Source organism: Sorex fumeus, unplaced genomic scaffold (genome assembly GCF_029834395.1).
Source record: "Sorex fumeus unplaced genomic scaffold, SorFum_2.1 ptg000043l, whole genome shotgun sequence".
NCBI classification, from domain to species: Eukaryota; Metazoa; Chordata; class Mammalia; order Eulipotyphla; family Soricidae; genus Sorex; species Sorex fumeus.
This window is the reverse complement of record NW_026606100.1, coordinates 7,901,953-7,916,247: the sequence shown is the minus strand read 5'-3', so window position 1 is coordinate 7,916,247 and position 14,295 is coordinate 7,901,953. Positions and strand designations below refer to the sequence as shown.

General features: G+C 36.9%; 1 protein-coding gene and 1 pseudogene across 4 annotated transcripts in view; one reads left to right on the top strand and one right to left on the bottom strand.

Annotated features, from left to right (window-relative positions):
• RNLS (renalase, FAD dependent amine oxidase) overlaps window positions 1-14,295 on the bottom strand; it is a 432,063-nt gene that overhangs the window by 399,718 nt on the left and 18,050 nt on the right. The window lies entirely within an intron of this gene.
• LOC130029867 (calcyclin-binding protein-like) lies at window positions 6,512-10,024 on the top strand (annotated as a pseudogene).

The window sequence follows — 14,295 nt, the reverse complement described above, 5'->3', positions numbered from 1 at the left end:
TTGATTGTATCATCTTATTGTACTTAATGTCCTGCGGCTAGACACCAAGAATATAAAATAAAGACAGAGAACTACACTGCAAAAGCAAATATAGATTATCAAAGTTGACCATTCAGAATTAAACAAGTCAAAATATCTAAACATAATATTTATTAAAATTCAAAGTGAGGATCTGGAGAGGTCATATAGGAGGTAAGGTTTTTGCTATGCTGATGGCTGATCCATGTTCAAAACCCAGCATCACATACGGTCCACTGAGCATCAAGGAGTGACCTCTGAGCTCAGACCCCAAAAGAAGTATGATTTGAGCATTGCTTTGTGTGACCAAAAAAGTGAAGAGTAAAATATTCAAAATGGTAAACTTCTATCCAAAATTTAAAAGTATTTACAAAAATCTGAAAAAGGAAAGCACCATCCCGCTAGAAAGAAAGAAAGAAAGAAAGAGAGAGAGAGAGAGAGAGAAAGAGAAGGGGAGAGGGAGGGAGGGAGGGAAGGAAGGGAGGGAAAACCTGATTTTCAGTTGACACAAAACTCAACCTATTCAGATAGCAAGACAGGAAAATTATAAGGGGAATTTTGGTCTCCCTGTGGATAAGTAGCCACATTACAAAATTCAAATTCTTAGTATCTTAATATGTTAGTAGTATTATCAAACATAAGACTCTTAAAGTTTTGAGTGTTCTGAGATTTCAGTCAATTAAAAGCTTTTTCCACAAATATTTAAACCTTTTAGAATTAAAAAGAATTTTGGAAATAAAGTGTGGACGGAAAAAAAAAGTAGTCAATACTTTTGCACTTCTAGTATAAAATTTCATATTTTAGAAAGAAATTTTGATCTACTTGGTCTTTATATGTGGGGATAAAGCATATTAAATTGTTTTAAGTATTATTAATAACATATATATAAAACATCATATATAAGTGCTGATAATCTGAACCCATTTCTAGTTATTCTTGTTCTATATCCAATCATGTCACGTAACTGTCAAAATAATGGGACTGAAACAACTAAACCTTATTAATCTGAGTCAGTCAGACATGTAGCATATATAACAGCAAAATAGTCCTTTTATTGACCACTCCTAACATTCAGCAATTGACTAGGGTGCTTTAATAAATTATCAAATTTATCTCCCACAATACCCTAATAAGATAGGAATTATTACCTCAATAGTAATGAAGAGAAATCAGGGAGTCAGAGAGGTGAAGTAATATGGTCATGATCACCCAACAAACAAGCAGTAAAGCCAAAACTAGTAAGACACAGAAGAAATGTCCAGAACTAAAGTTTAGTTATTATATTAGTTATTATAGACAACAGTGATTTAGAGCTTTAGAATAAATGCACTGTACAATCTTCTTACTATTTACACAATTAGAACTGGGATTAGGGATAATGAACTATATAAACTCATATTTGGGACAATTCCTGGAATACAGTGAATGTCAACAGTTATATGTCTATTATAATAACTGCAAATTAATTGGCAATGCAGGTAACAAGGAAGCACATTATCTCAGAGCAAAGTATAATGACAGCAAATAAAAAAGACAGATGAACAGTGGGACAATTCTCACTAAGGACAACAGTCAGAGATTAAAAATATCTTTATTGGTGTCGGATAGATAGGTAGGGCTCCTGTCTTGCATGCTACTAACCCAAGTTTGATCCTTGGCACCTCCCTCAAAAAAACAAAAATTTAAAAATATACATTTTTACTTTGATGCCAAATAACAATTACCGTGCAGATTGTTTTTCCAACTCTGTTATTTTATAAATTTTGATCACTGAAAATCACATTAACTTAAAATGTGAAGGACAATGATAAAGATGTGAGCACATGCATGAACGTACACACACACATACACACACACACACTATATATATATCTGTACACAGTAGACCCTTAATTTTATTCTACATTTAAAAACTATGTGAAAGAAAATCTCCAGGAGAGTTAAAAAGGAAATTAAAATTCTGAATATCTTCTGTTCAAATAATGCCTATAATTAAAAGTCACAGAAAAATTAATTCACAATTAAGTTAGATGTCAACTATATTTTATACAAGTACAACCTCAGTAATTAGATAATTTGATCTTCTTTTTCTTTTTTTTTTTTGATAACTTTCTCTTTTGGAGGGTATGGTGGAAGTATGAAATCTCAGTTCCCTGGGCTATCAGAAATTGCAGAGAAAATAACATTTTGACCAATCCCAAGTTCCTCACAGTAACAACATTCCTAATTTAGTCATATCCAGTGACTAAATGTTTTTATGTCTTTCTTAAGCAACAAAATTCATGCTGATTAAAAACTAAAAATGGTGCCAGAAAAGTGCCTATTCATTTTCTGTATTCTATTTGACAATCAAAGCATGACACATAGCAATATAAAAGAAAACTACAATTCTAGGATGCGTTTGTAGTTGTTGCAGAGAAGCATTCCAAATTGTTTTAGGCCTGTGGCATTGGTTTTCAGAACAGCACTTCAACACTGCCACATGCTGTTCATCTGTGGGGCCTGCAGTCTGGATTCAATACTAGTATGTTTCATAAGCCAAGCACCAACTGCTCTAAGAAAAAAAAGAGGTAATATCAGTCTGGAAGTTAGTAATTATTAAGAATAGAAATGTCTAATTATGGGGGCTGAAGCAATAGCTTAGCGGGTAGGGCATTTGCCTTGCACGCAGCCGACCCGGGTTCGATTCCCAGCATCCTACATGGTCACTGCCAGGAGTAATTCCTGAGTGCATGAGCCAGGAGTAACCCTTGTGCTTTGCCGGGTGTAACCCCCAAAAAAGCAAAAAAAGAAAATGTGTAATTATGATTCTATGAAACCATACAATTTTAGTCATGAGGAAGCAATCTTTCTGAGCATGCTGGCTCCTATTAAAAGATACTATGGGAAAGAGTTTATTTATGATGTATTGAATGTAATGAGGTTATTTTACAAATTTCACAGTATTCTTATCAGTATTAGTCCTATCTTTGGACTGTAGACACAGAAACCATGTTTCCTAAATATATTAGAGTACGTTTTAAATGAACTCCAAAGAAAAGAAGAAACACCTCTCCAAAAAGCAGTTTATATCCAGGTTCTTGACACTTAATAAAAGATAGAATCATGGTGATATAATTTTCTCCTTCCTATTACTAATAATAGATGCTGAGAAAATTTGGGGGAAATAAATATATGAATAAATGATTAAGCAATACTCAGGATTTCAGAACTTTTTGGAGACTTGACAACAGTCACAAAGAAACTGTAACAGCACTGTAGCATTGTCGTGCGGTTGTTCAGCAATTTGCTCAAGCGGGCACCAGTAACGTCTCCATTGCGAGACTCCTTGTTACTGTTTTTGGCATATTGAATATGACACAGGGAGCTTACCAGTCTCTGCCGTGAGGACGGGATATTCTAGGTAGCTTGTCAGGCTCTCGAGAGGGATGGAGGAATCGAACCGGGGTCGACCGCGTGCAAGGCAAACGCCCTACCTGCTGTGCTATCACTCCACAAAGAAACTACTACTTCTAATTTCCTCATTTTTATTTATTTGTTCATTACGTTTGTTGTTTGTTTAGGGGTCACACCTGGCTGTGCTCTGGGCTTAGGGTTAACTTCTGGTGGGCTCAAGGGATCATATGTGGTGCCAGGTATTGATCCCAGGTTTGAAGCATGAAAGGCAAGTACTTTACCTGCTGTACTACCTCTCCAGCCTCAGGTTTCCTTACTTTTGCTTTTTAAAATAATGTATTCAGGAAAATAAAATAGGGGTCTCCTTAAGAGGTGCTGAGGTTGGGGAGTAGTGGAGGGTGGAGGGGGATGGCAAAGCAACTCCTGAAACATTCAGATCAACTGTGCAGGTCTGAAAGTTCATGGTCAGCCTGGCAATGGAGTACTTGATTGCCCCCAGGCCACTCTGGCATTGCTTGAGATCCAAAGTCATTCATTTTAACAAAATCTAGTATAAAAATATTCCAGTTAAAACATGTAAGTAGTAACTTTAAAATAAAATTAGATTAGTATGTAACATAAACCCAGTATCATCTCACTTTATTCATTTATTCATTAACTCAAACACTTAAGATCTTGGAGATCAAATACTAAAGGGAGAAAATATTGACATGGTTCATTTGAAACTAATTATTACTAACATCAAGGGTACAGGCTTACTATCATACTACAGTCAACTCAATTTACTCTCCCAGATAACTATCCTATACCTCTATCTCACTCTTGAAACCCTCTTCAATCCTAATTGATTATCTTGATTTTGTTTCACTGAGAAAATAAATCCACTAAAGGGGACTCTCACCTCAGTGTTATTCTATCACTCTACCTGTACTCTATATTCACTCCTGCTAGAGGGCAGAACTGTCAGAATCTCTACTTTCCCTCTACTTCCTATTCAATGATTCCTCTCACTGTCTAATCTTGATCCATATAAACAACTTCAGTCTTATTATTTCCATTGTCATACAAATATCTTGTATAATACCCAAACTTAAAAAATAAAAACAATACAAATAAGATCCAGGCTCCTTTTCTAGCTTTTAGCTCAATTATTTGACCTTCTTCACAGAAAAACTCCTCAAAAGAATTGTCCAAACCATCTCATTCTAAGTAAAAGATTACTCTTGAAAGTTGAACACAAGTATGCAAAGATAACTTTTCAATGGAGTGTTTCTATATTCTTGGGATAGGTACCCCGAAGATAAATTGCTGCATCATACAAAAGTTCTATTTTTAATCTTTTTGAGAAGCTTCCATAGACTCAACTAGTTTCCATTCCCCTCTACAGTGAGCGAGGTTTCCTTTCTCTCTACATCTCGACCAGTATCTATATTTCTGGTTTTATATATATATATATATACAGATATATGATATTTTCACTGATTTAAGGTAAAATAGCTCATTGTCATTTATTTGCATTTCCTTGATAATGATAAAAAATCTTTTCATATGCCTGTTGACTCTGCTTCTTCTTTGAAGAAATCTGTTCAGCTCTTCTCCCCATTTTTATTTTTAATTTTTTTTCTGATTTTATATTAGTATCACAGTATTTATTCATTTGTATTGTTTTCTTTGTTTTTTTTTACTAAAAAAATTTTTAATAGTGAGACATCATGAGGTACAGTTGCAGACTTACACATTTTTGTGCTTGGGTTTCAATTATACAATGATCAAATACCCATCCCTCCACCAGAGCCCATTTCCCACCACCACGGATCCCAGAATCCCTTCCACCCCCCATTCCCCCCATCCCACCCTGCCTCTGTGGCAGGGCATTCCCTTTTGTTCTCTCTACCTTATTGGGTGTTGTGGTTTGCAAAAGAGGCAATGGGTGACAATCATGTTTAGTCTATAGTCTACTTTCAGCATGCTTCTCCCATCCTAGGAGGATCCTCCCAACACCTTTATTTGATGTTCCCCCTCTTTATCTGAGCTCCCTTTTCCCCTAGTATGTGCGTTGGCCTCCAAGCCATGGGGCAAAATTCCTGGTACTAATCTCGGCCATTCTTGGGTGTTAGTCTCCTATTTTGTTATTTTATGTTCCCCAGATCAATGCAATCTTTCTATGTCTATCCCTTTCTTTCTGAGTCATTTTGCCTAACATGATACTTTCCATGTAGTACCACTTGTATGTAAATTTCGTGACTTCATCTTTTCTAATAGCTACATAGTACTCCATTGTGTAAATGTACCAAAGTTTCTTTAACCAGTCATCTATTCTCGGGCACTCAGATTTTTTCCAGATTCTGGCTACTGTAAAGAGTGCTGCAATGAACAGACAATTGCAGATGTCAGTTCAACTATACTTTTTTGCCTCTCTGGGATATATTCCCAGGAGTGGTATCGCTGGATCAAATGTCTTCTTTCCATTTTTAAATGGGATTATTTCTCTGTTGTTGAGTTTTGTGATTATGTGTCCTGGTATCAATCCACTGTCAAATAGGTAAAGGCAAAGGCCCTCCCGTTGATCGTCGATTTGCTCGAGCGGGCCCAGTAACGTCTCCATTGGAGACTTTGTTGTTACTGTGTCTGGCATATCGGATACTCTCGGTAGCTTGTCAGGCTCTCCGAGAGGGGCGGAGGAATTGAACTCGGGTCGGCCATGTTGGCCGCTTGTAAGGCGAACGCCCTACCCGCTGTGCTATCGCTCCAGCCCAAATATAATGCAAAATTATTTATACTAGCCAAGATATGAAAATAACCACATCCAGTGATTGATGTATGTAAAGAAGTTGTAATATATACACAATGAAATATTAGTTATCTATAATAAAAGGTCAAACTTGCTTTTTTGCAACAACATGGATAGAATTAGAGGGCACCATGCTAAGAAAAATAAGTTCAACTGACCACATGGTCCTACCCAATCACTGTTCAGTATACTAGCATCCCTTCCCAAAACAACAAATAAAAGATCTTCTCACTAATCTGTGGTATAGAAAGTCCCAAATTAAGATAATGACAAATGTCCAATAAAAGCAAACTCTTAGATTCTGACATGAGTACTGAGGTTCCCAAAGGAGATGGGGGATGGAGAAGAGAAGGGTCCTATGGGTAGTAAAGAAAACTATTAGCACTTTCGTGGTAGGTGTAGTGTAGAAGCATTATACCCCAAAAATATAGTCATTTACACTCTTGTAAACCAATGTTACCTCTATACATTGAAGGTATATGCATACCTATTTTTAAAACACAACTAAAAAAATTAAACAAATCTGAACCAAAAATAATTTAAAAAAATAAATGCTAACCTTGGCTGAATTCTAAGATCTTAAAAAGTGGGATAAAGACAGTCTACCTAAGAATCAGCTGAAATAGCTAATGTCCATAATAGTTTTAAAACATATTTTGTAAAGAAACATCTGATCATTTTAAGCTACCCATTTTTATTCAAGATTTAAAGATATTCATCTCATTTCATGATAGACCATAAGTGATTATTTTAAAAGCTAGATTACAAAAAGCAAGCCCCAGACCTGAACATGAAAGAAATTCTTTTGAGCAGTAATAAGTCAATTGTTTTCAGAATAAGAGACTTTTGTTGATGATGGGTTGATTTCTGGAGGAGTGAGATAATGATTCAAATTTTAGAAGGACACAAATTGACTCTTGCAAAAGATCATCTTTTTTATATGCAAATACAATATATTGTAAAAATAAAGTGCATCTATGATATTAAAATTCCATTGCGGATGACAGCCTCACTCCCACACCAGTTGTGGAGCTGCCTTTCCCACATGCCCCTGTGGAGCTGTAGAAGCTACAGAAAGATCTAGAAAAGGTGAAGGTATGGATGAGAAAGACCATTAAAAAAAAAAAGTACTGATGCCCTTACAGCTGAGAAATCTAAGACTGAAAAAGAAATCAAGAACAAGATACAGCAGTGTAGGATGGCACTGCTTTGTCCTTTCTCCCTTGCCAAAAGGAGCTTAGGTTTATCAGGTTATACTCATCACAGTACTCCCGAGTCACTCCCATTCCTTCGTTTATCTGTAACCACTTCTCTATGCTCTCTTCCCCAACTAGTTAATCAGCTTTTTCCCCCAATCAGACTCTGTTAACTTGTAAGGTCAGATTCCTCAGAAATCTATGATTTCATATGTATGAATGAAATATTGTCTTTCTTGTCTTCTTATGTCTTATGAATAGTTTACTTTAAAGCAATGTCCTTTTTGTATAGATACAGGAAGACAGTTAATATTATGCTTTGTAACTTAGGATTTAATTGGCTTTGAATATTATTCATTCCCAGGCATCTACTTTCTCGACTTAAGCCTAAGTTGCCCTTAGTTCCTAGCACCCCAAAAGCAGGGTCCTGATGATAGACTGAATGGACCCAGGGCAAGCGGTGAGCTACCCTGGCATCGAAATGGGACAGGCCAAAGTGCCACAATTCTTTTTTTTTTAATTTTTATTAGTGACAAACCAAGAGGTACAGTTGTAGACTTACAATTTTTTTGTGCTTGGGTTTCAATTATACAATGATTAAGTACCCATCCCTCCACCAGTGCCCATCCTCCACCACCAACGATCCCAGTATCCCTCCCACCACCCCCACCCCATCCCCTCTATCCTGTCCTGCCTCTGTGGCAGGGCATTCCCTTTTGTTCTCTCTCTCCTTTTGGGTGCTGTGGTTTGCAAACAAGGCACTGAGTGGCAATCATGTTCAGTCTATAGTCTACTTTCAGCATGCTTCTCCCATCCTGGGAGGATCCTCCCAATACCCTTTATTTGATGCTCCCTTCTCTATCAGGGCTGCCTTTTCCCCTAGCATGTGTGACTGGCCTCCAAGCCATGGAGTAAACCTCCAGGTACTTATCTCGGCTATTCTTTGGTGTTAGTCTCCTATTTTGTTACTTTATGTTCCCTAGATGAATGCAATCTTTCTATATCTATCCCTCTCTTTCTGACTTAGCTTAGCATGATGCTTTCCATGTAGTACCACTTGTATGTAAATTTCATGACTTCATCTTTTCTAACAGCTACATAGTACTCCATTGTGTAGATGTACCAAAGTTTCTTTAACCAGTCGTCTGTTCTTGGACACTCAGGTTTTTTCAGATTCTGGCTATTTTAAAGAGTGCTGCAATGAACAAACAAGTACAGATGTCACTTTGACTATACATTTTTGCCTCTCTGGGATATATTCCCAGGAGTGGTATTGCTGGGTCAAATGGGAGCTCAATTTCTAATTTTTGGAGAATCGTCAATACTGTTTTCCAAAAGGGCTGAACCAGTCGAGTGCCACAATTCTTAACTCTCTAAGTTAAGAGTTTGATCATAGACAAATGCTGTCATGATCCAAAAGTAACGACGAGACAAGGACCCTGCTAGGGATAGGAAAGACTATCTGGCCTGAGGACTGTAGTCTGAGATCGAGATGGCCCTACGAGAGCAATTCTATAAGTATAAAGTATTTCTTACTGTGTCCATACAAAATGATTTATATTATGTATGCTTATTATATGTTTGTTGGACAAGGAGAGGAGAAACACACCCAGGAGATTCTGTTCTAGGGTGGGTCGTCCTGCTGAGAGAGTATCTGTCCTAGAAGTGGCTTTCCCTGAGGGAAAGAACTTTAGCCCTATTGACTGTGACCACACCTACGTGAAATTGTCACCCCAACACCTCATGCTGGGGGATATAACTAGACTGTAAGAGTGGGCTGGGGGATTGGGATCCAGACTCCAAGAAGGAAAAGGAAAAAGAGAGATCCAGATACAGATTCCAGAGCCAGAAGGAGAATGAAGGGGGATTGAGAAGGAGAATGAAGAGGCATGGGGGAGGAAGAAGCAGGAGGAGAGTCAGAGGAGAATGGAGACGGGAATGGAATAAACTGCAACTAAGAACAACCAGACTGGCTCTCATTTCCTTCCTTCACCTGCCCATCACCATCAACCTCCCTGGGGACTACCAAACACAGGCAGCGGGAGAGACAGACCACTGTGGTCTTTTTGAGTTTACACACAGCAGGAGTCATAGAATAAAACAGAACTTGTCAACAGTGGCTCTGGTGGCTCCCATGACAAAGGGCTACATGGTGAAGATGAATAATTATGGATGGGATCAGTCTGATAACTTTGTGAACATCTATATCACCTTAACTGGAGTGCACCAGGTGTCCCCCAATAGTGCATAAGTGCACTTCACAAAGAAGTCATTTGATCTTTTGGTAAAGAACCCAAATGGGAAGAATCATTCTATGATTATAATCAATTTCTTAAAAACCCATCTCTGTGGAAGGTAGATCCAAAAAAGTCAAGACAGATACAGTTCTCATCTTATGTGGAAAGGAAGCCAAAAACACATGGTAGGACCACCTGAATCAGGTTGATAAAGAATGCAAAGAGAATGAGAAACCCTCTTTTGACACAGAGCTAGATCTTAGTGAGAACTGAGGAATGTTCTGAAGAAAATTTATGAAAACAGAGATGATGACATGAAGCAAACTATCAACATGGCTTGGGTATATTCAAGAGAGAAGCAAGCCAAAGGAGACTCAGAATTTTAAGGCTTCAAAGTCCAAGTTTGGGGACTATAATATTGAAATATTGATGTTTTCAGTAAGGAAATGTTACAGAACTGCACCAACATATTTGACAACAATTACAGTGTTGGTTTTTTTTTAAGCAAAAACCTGTTCTTCCCTTCCTACTCAAGTTTAGTTAAATAAGCTTATTAAATAATTTCTTCAAAGATGGTTTCCACAGTTCCCAGTTTTGTTCAAAGAAGAAAAATACTGCATTCTCATGGGAAATGTAGATAAACAAGTCTTGCCTAATGAAATACCAAAAAACTAAAAAATAAAAATATCACTGAGGTGAAAAAAGAATGATTAAGAAACACATATCTAGGGCAGGGAAGGCAGTTTTAGTAGTGGAGCACAGGCCTATATATGCAAGGTCCTGAGTATGATCCCCTGTACCACATGCCTTGATCCCAAAACGTGGAACTAGTATACCCCAAGCACCCCACCATCAGGCTGGAACACAAAACTATGCCAGGCCTACACCTCTGACTGAGCATCACTGGAAGAGGCCTCTAAAAATAACTACATAAAAATAATTTTTTAAAATAATATTTTTAAAAGATCCTTAAAAAAGGTGATAATAAATATTGAGAAACTATACTGAGAAATATTGTCTAAATTCACTATTTCAATGCATTCTCAACTAATAGTTTTTTTTTTTTCTGGAGCATTTTCCAATGAATTTTTTCATCCCCAGAACCCCATAGAAACTACTACCAACAATGTTACCTGCTACCTTCAAACTGTTAAATCCAACAGCTATTCCATGAAACCAGAGACAACAGCTGGCATAACTGATAAATTCCTCTTTTTTCAAATCCTTGTCATCATCACCAATACTTGGTTTTTCTACCTCATTCACTGATCTGAGAATGAGAACAGAATTGGTGCAAAAGCTAGGAATTGTTCAGATGACTGGACAAAGAAATTGTGTTAAGAGTCAGAGAGACAGTACAGTGGGTAATTGCTTGCCTTGCATGCAGCTGATCTAAATTCCATCCTTAGCACCACATACGCATTTGGTCCAGGGAACCACAAGGAGTAATTGCTGAGCATAGAGCCAAGAATAAGCCCTGAGCACCACTGGATGTGGTCCAAAAACAAAACAAAAAGAAAACATAATGAAACAAAAATAAAAAGAAAACAGAAAGTTCAGCTAAAAGGTAAAATCCTGTAATTTATCATTACATCGATGGAACTAGAGGATAACATGGTGAGAGAAGTCAGTCAGGAGAGGGACAGATACAGAATGAGCTCTCTCATACACTGGGATATTATAAAGAAGCATTTTTTAATTACATATTTTCTGAGAATTTATTTTATATATATACATATATGTATATATACATATATGTATATATAATCACCGTGAGATACAGTTACAAAGCTTTCATGTTTGAGTTTCAGTCATACAATGATCAAACACCCATTCCTCTACCAGTGCACATTCTCCATCACCAATGCTCCCAGTATTACCATCCCCCCTTCCCAACACTCCCCCTGCCTCTGTGGCAGACAATTATCCCCATAGTCTCTCTCTACTTTTGGGCATTATGGTTTGCAATACAGATACTGAGAGGCTATCATATTTGGTCCTTTATCTACTTTCAGCACACATCTCCCATCCTGAATAATTCCTCCAACCATCATTGACTTAGTGATCCCCTTTCTATTCCAGCTGCCTTCTCCTCCAGCTCATGAGACAGGAAGAAGCATCTTAAGGAGAAACAAATAGCCAAAGGCAACAGAACCGGAAAGTTGAACTACAGAACTGAGTTTATCTGGGGGCTAGTGGGGAGTGTGGGGATAGGAAGGGTCTTGGGACATTGGTGGAGAGAAGCAGACATTGTTGGTGGGTGTGCCATTGAAATTATGTATGCATGGAACTATAATTAACTTTACTGTAGATCACAGTAGCTCAATAAAATTGGAGAAGAAAAAAAAAGGTAGGGATTCTTACATAACTTTATTGCAACCACTCTTCACTGTATCACCATACTACTAAAATTTAAGTTACCTTCATTTCTGGCCAGGATTTTTATAATATCAGTCCATCTGGTCATCTCGTCTCCATCTTACAGTCTAACTCAACATAATAACATAAAATCCTTCTCAGATCTAAGTCAGATCCAATTTTCGTCAGTGGTTTCCATCTCATGTGAATTAAAGCTCAATTTCTTTATAATAGCCCATGAATAGGGCCCTCCATAACTGGGCCTATTTCCTCTCTCTGCTCTCCTTTACTGTCATTTCCCCTCTTATGCATTGTTTTCCAGGGAAAAAAAATGAAATAAAACTGATCTCCTTATGAAACTGTTTAGTTCCCCTGTTATGCATTATATTTTAGAAAAAGTAAAAAATAAAAATTCATCTCCTTATGAAACTGTTTAATTCCTTGGGGTTTTTCTACTTGCAGCTACTTCTGCTTGGATATTCCTCTAGAAATTTTCAGGACTCACATTTTCACTATTCTGATTCTCTGTTGTTCAAAGACCTGCTCATATTTTATACAAAAGTACTCCTTGCCATTTACTTTTTTTATTCTCTTTATTTTGCTTCAGTTCCTTTACCAACACTTACTGTCACTGCATAGTAACATTTACTTATTTCTTCTCCCCCACAGAAAAGAATATTATACAATATTAAACCTCTACCCCTTGTACAGACGGTCCTTGGAACTTTCATTGTTTGGGTCATGGCTAAACTCAGTGTTTGTAAGCCACTTTTCAGCACACAGTAGATATTCAGTAAATATCAGTATAATGAAAAAAATTAATAAAACACTGAATAAAATATATAATTACCATTTTTAAAACCAAAATATAATTTATCTTCTAGGCAATAAAATGTCTTTTTAAAATAAAATTACAAGTGCAACAAAAAATTCAAACAACACACAGAAAGCTAACTCTGGGATAAAGTAATTTTCTTTGACTCTTTCATAGAAGAAATTTTAGGAAATGTCAGCATTTCAAAAGCTTCCTCATACCATCATATACTTCTGCACTGGTAAACATAAAATGTACTGTGTCAGTTGCTTCAATACATTTTAGACTCTCTTTTTCATTCTTTTATAGGAGAAAGAACTCAAGTTAGAATAAAAATATATCACTCAACCTAAGGTTTCAGAAAGTACAGGTAATCAAATTTTCCACTGCAATTTTGTCAAGTCTCATAGAAAAAATCAAAATAATATAAAACTTCTTAGATTTGTGAGAAACAAAAAGAAAGTCAATGTGAGGGAAAAACTTATCTAGTGATAAATGCTGGTAATTCATTTATAACTCCCCTCCTCATTCTCAATCTTAATCTTTAAATTCCCTATTTTAATGGAAATTAAAGACATCATGTTAAATAAAGAAGACATCGTGTTAAATAAAGAAAGCCATAAGAAAAAGGATAAATACAGAATGATATCAAAGATATGTGATATTTTGGAAAACTGGATAAGGGAATGCAATGTTTTAAAGAGGAGATGCCCTGATCAACCTTGGCCCCAGATTATAGGGAGGAGAAGGAAAGAAAGCATGGAGTGTGTGTGTGTGTGTGTGTGTGTGTGTGTGTGTGTGTGTGGTGTGTGGTGTATGTGTGGAGTGTTTGTGTGGGTGTGAGGTGAGGGGAGGGGGAAGGAAAGGAGAGAAGAGAGAGATGACAAATCACGTGAGCCAGGTAAGGGCAGTCAGGTACAAAGGTGGTGTTAAGGGATGATAGAGCCAAATATCCAAACCACAGAGTCAACAAACACTGAAATTAAAAGAGACCCAAACTTGAATAACCAAACTTACAAAGGTACCTATCAAGACAGCAGGCTTAGGGGTAGGGTCAGGGTGGGGGATATGTGAGGAAACCTGGGAACATTGGTGGAGGGAAGTTGCCAATGGTGGTGGGATTGGTGTTGCAATATTGTCTAAAACTCAACTATGAATAACTTTGTAAATCACAGTGCTTTAATTTAAAAAGTAGAAAAAATAAAAATAAATTGAATTAAATTCCCTATTTTAATATTAGTCATTAACTGTGGAAAGAGTTTCTAATTTGAGTTTTGCACATTTTATTTGAATCTTCAGAGACATCTTTCAGAAAGCTAAAAATCTTGCTTTTTGAATTTCTTTTCATTAAAAAATGTTTTTGCCAGTTCAGATAGCAAAGAATTTTATTCAGCTTGATTTGTGACTCAGTTGGTGATAATGACGCATCTCAAGAAATTACAGCCCTCAGCTCTTTCATCTCACTGAATCTCTTATTTTGACACT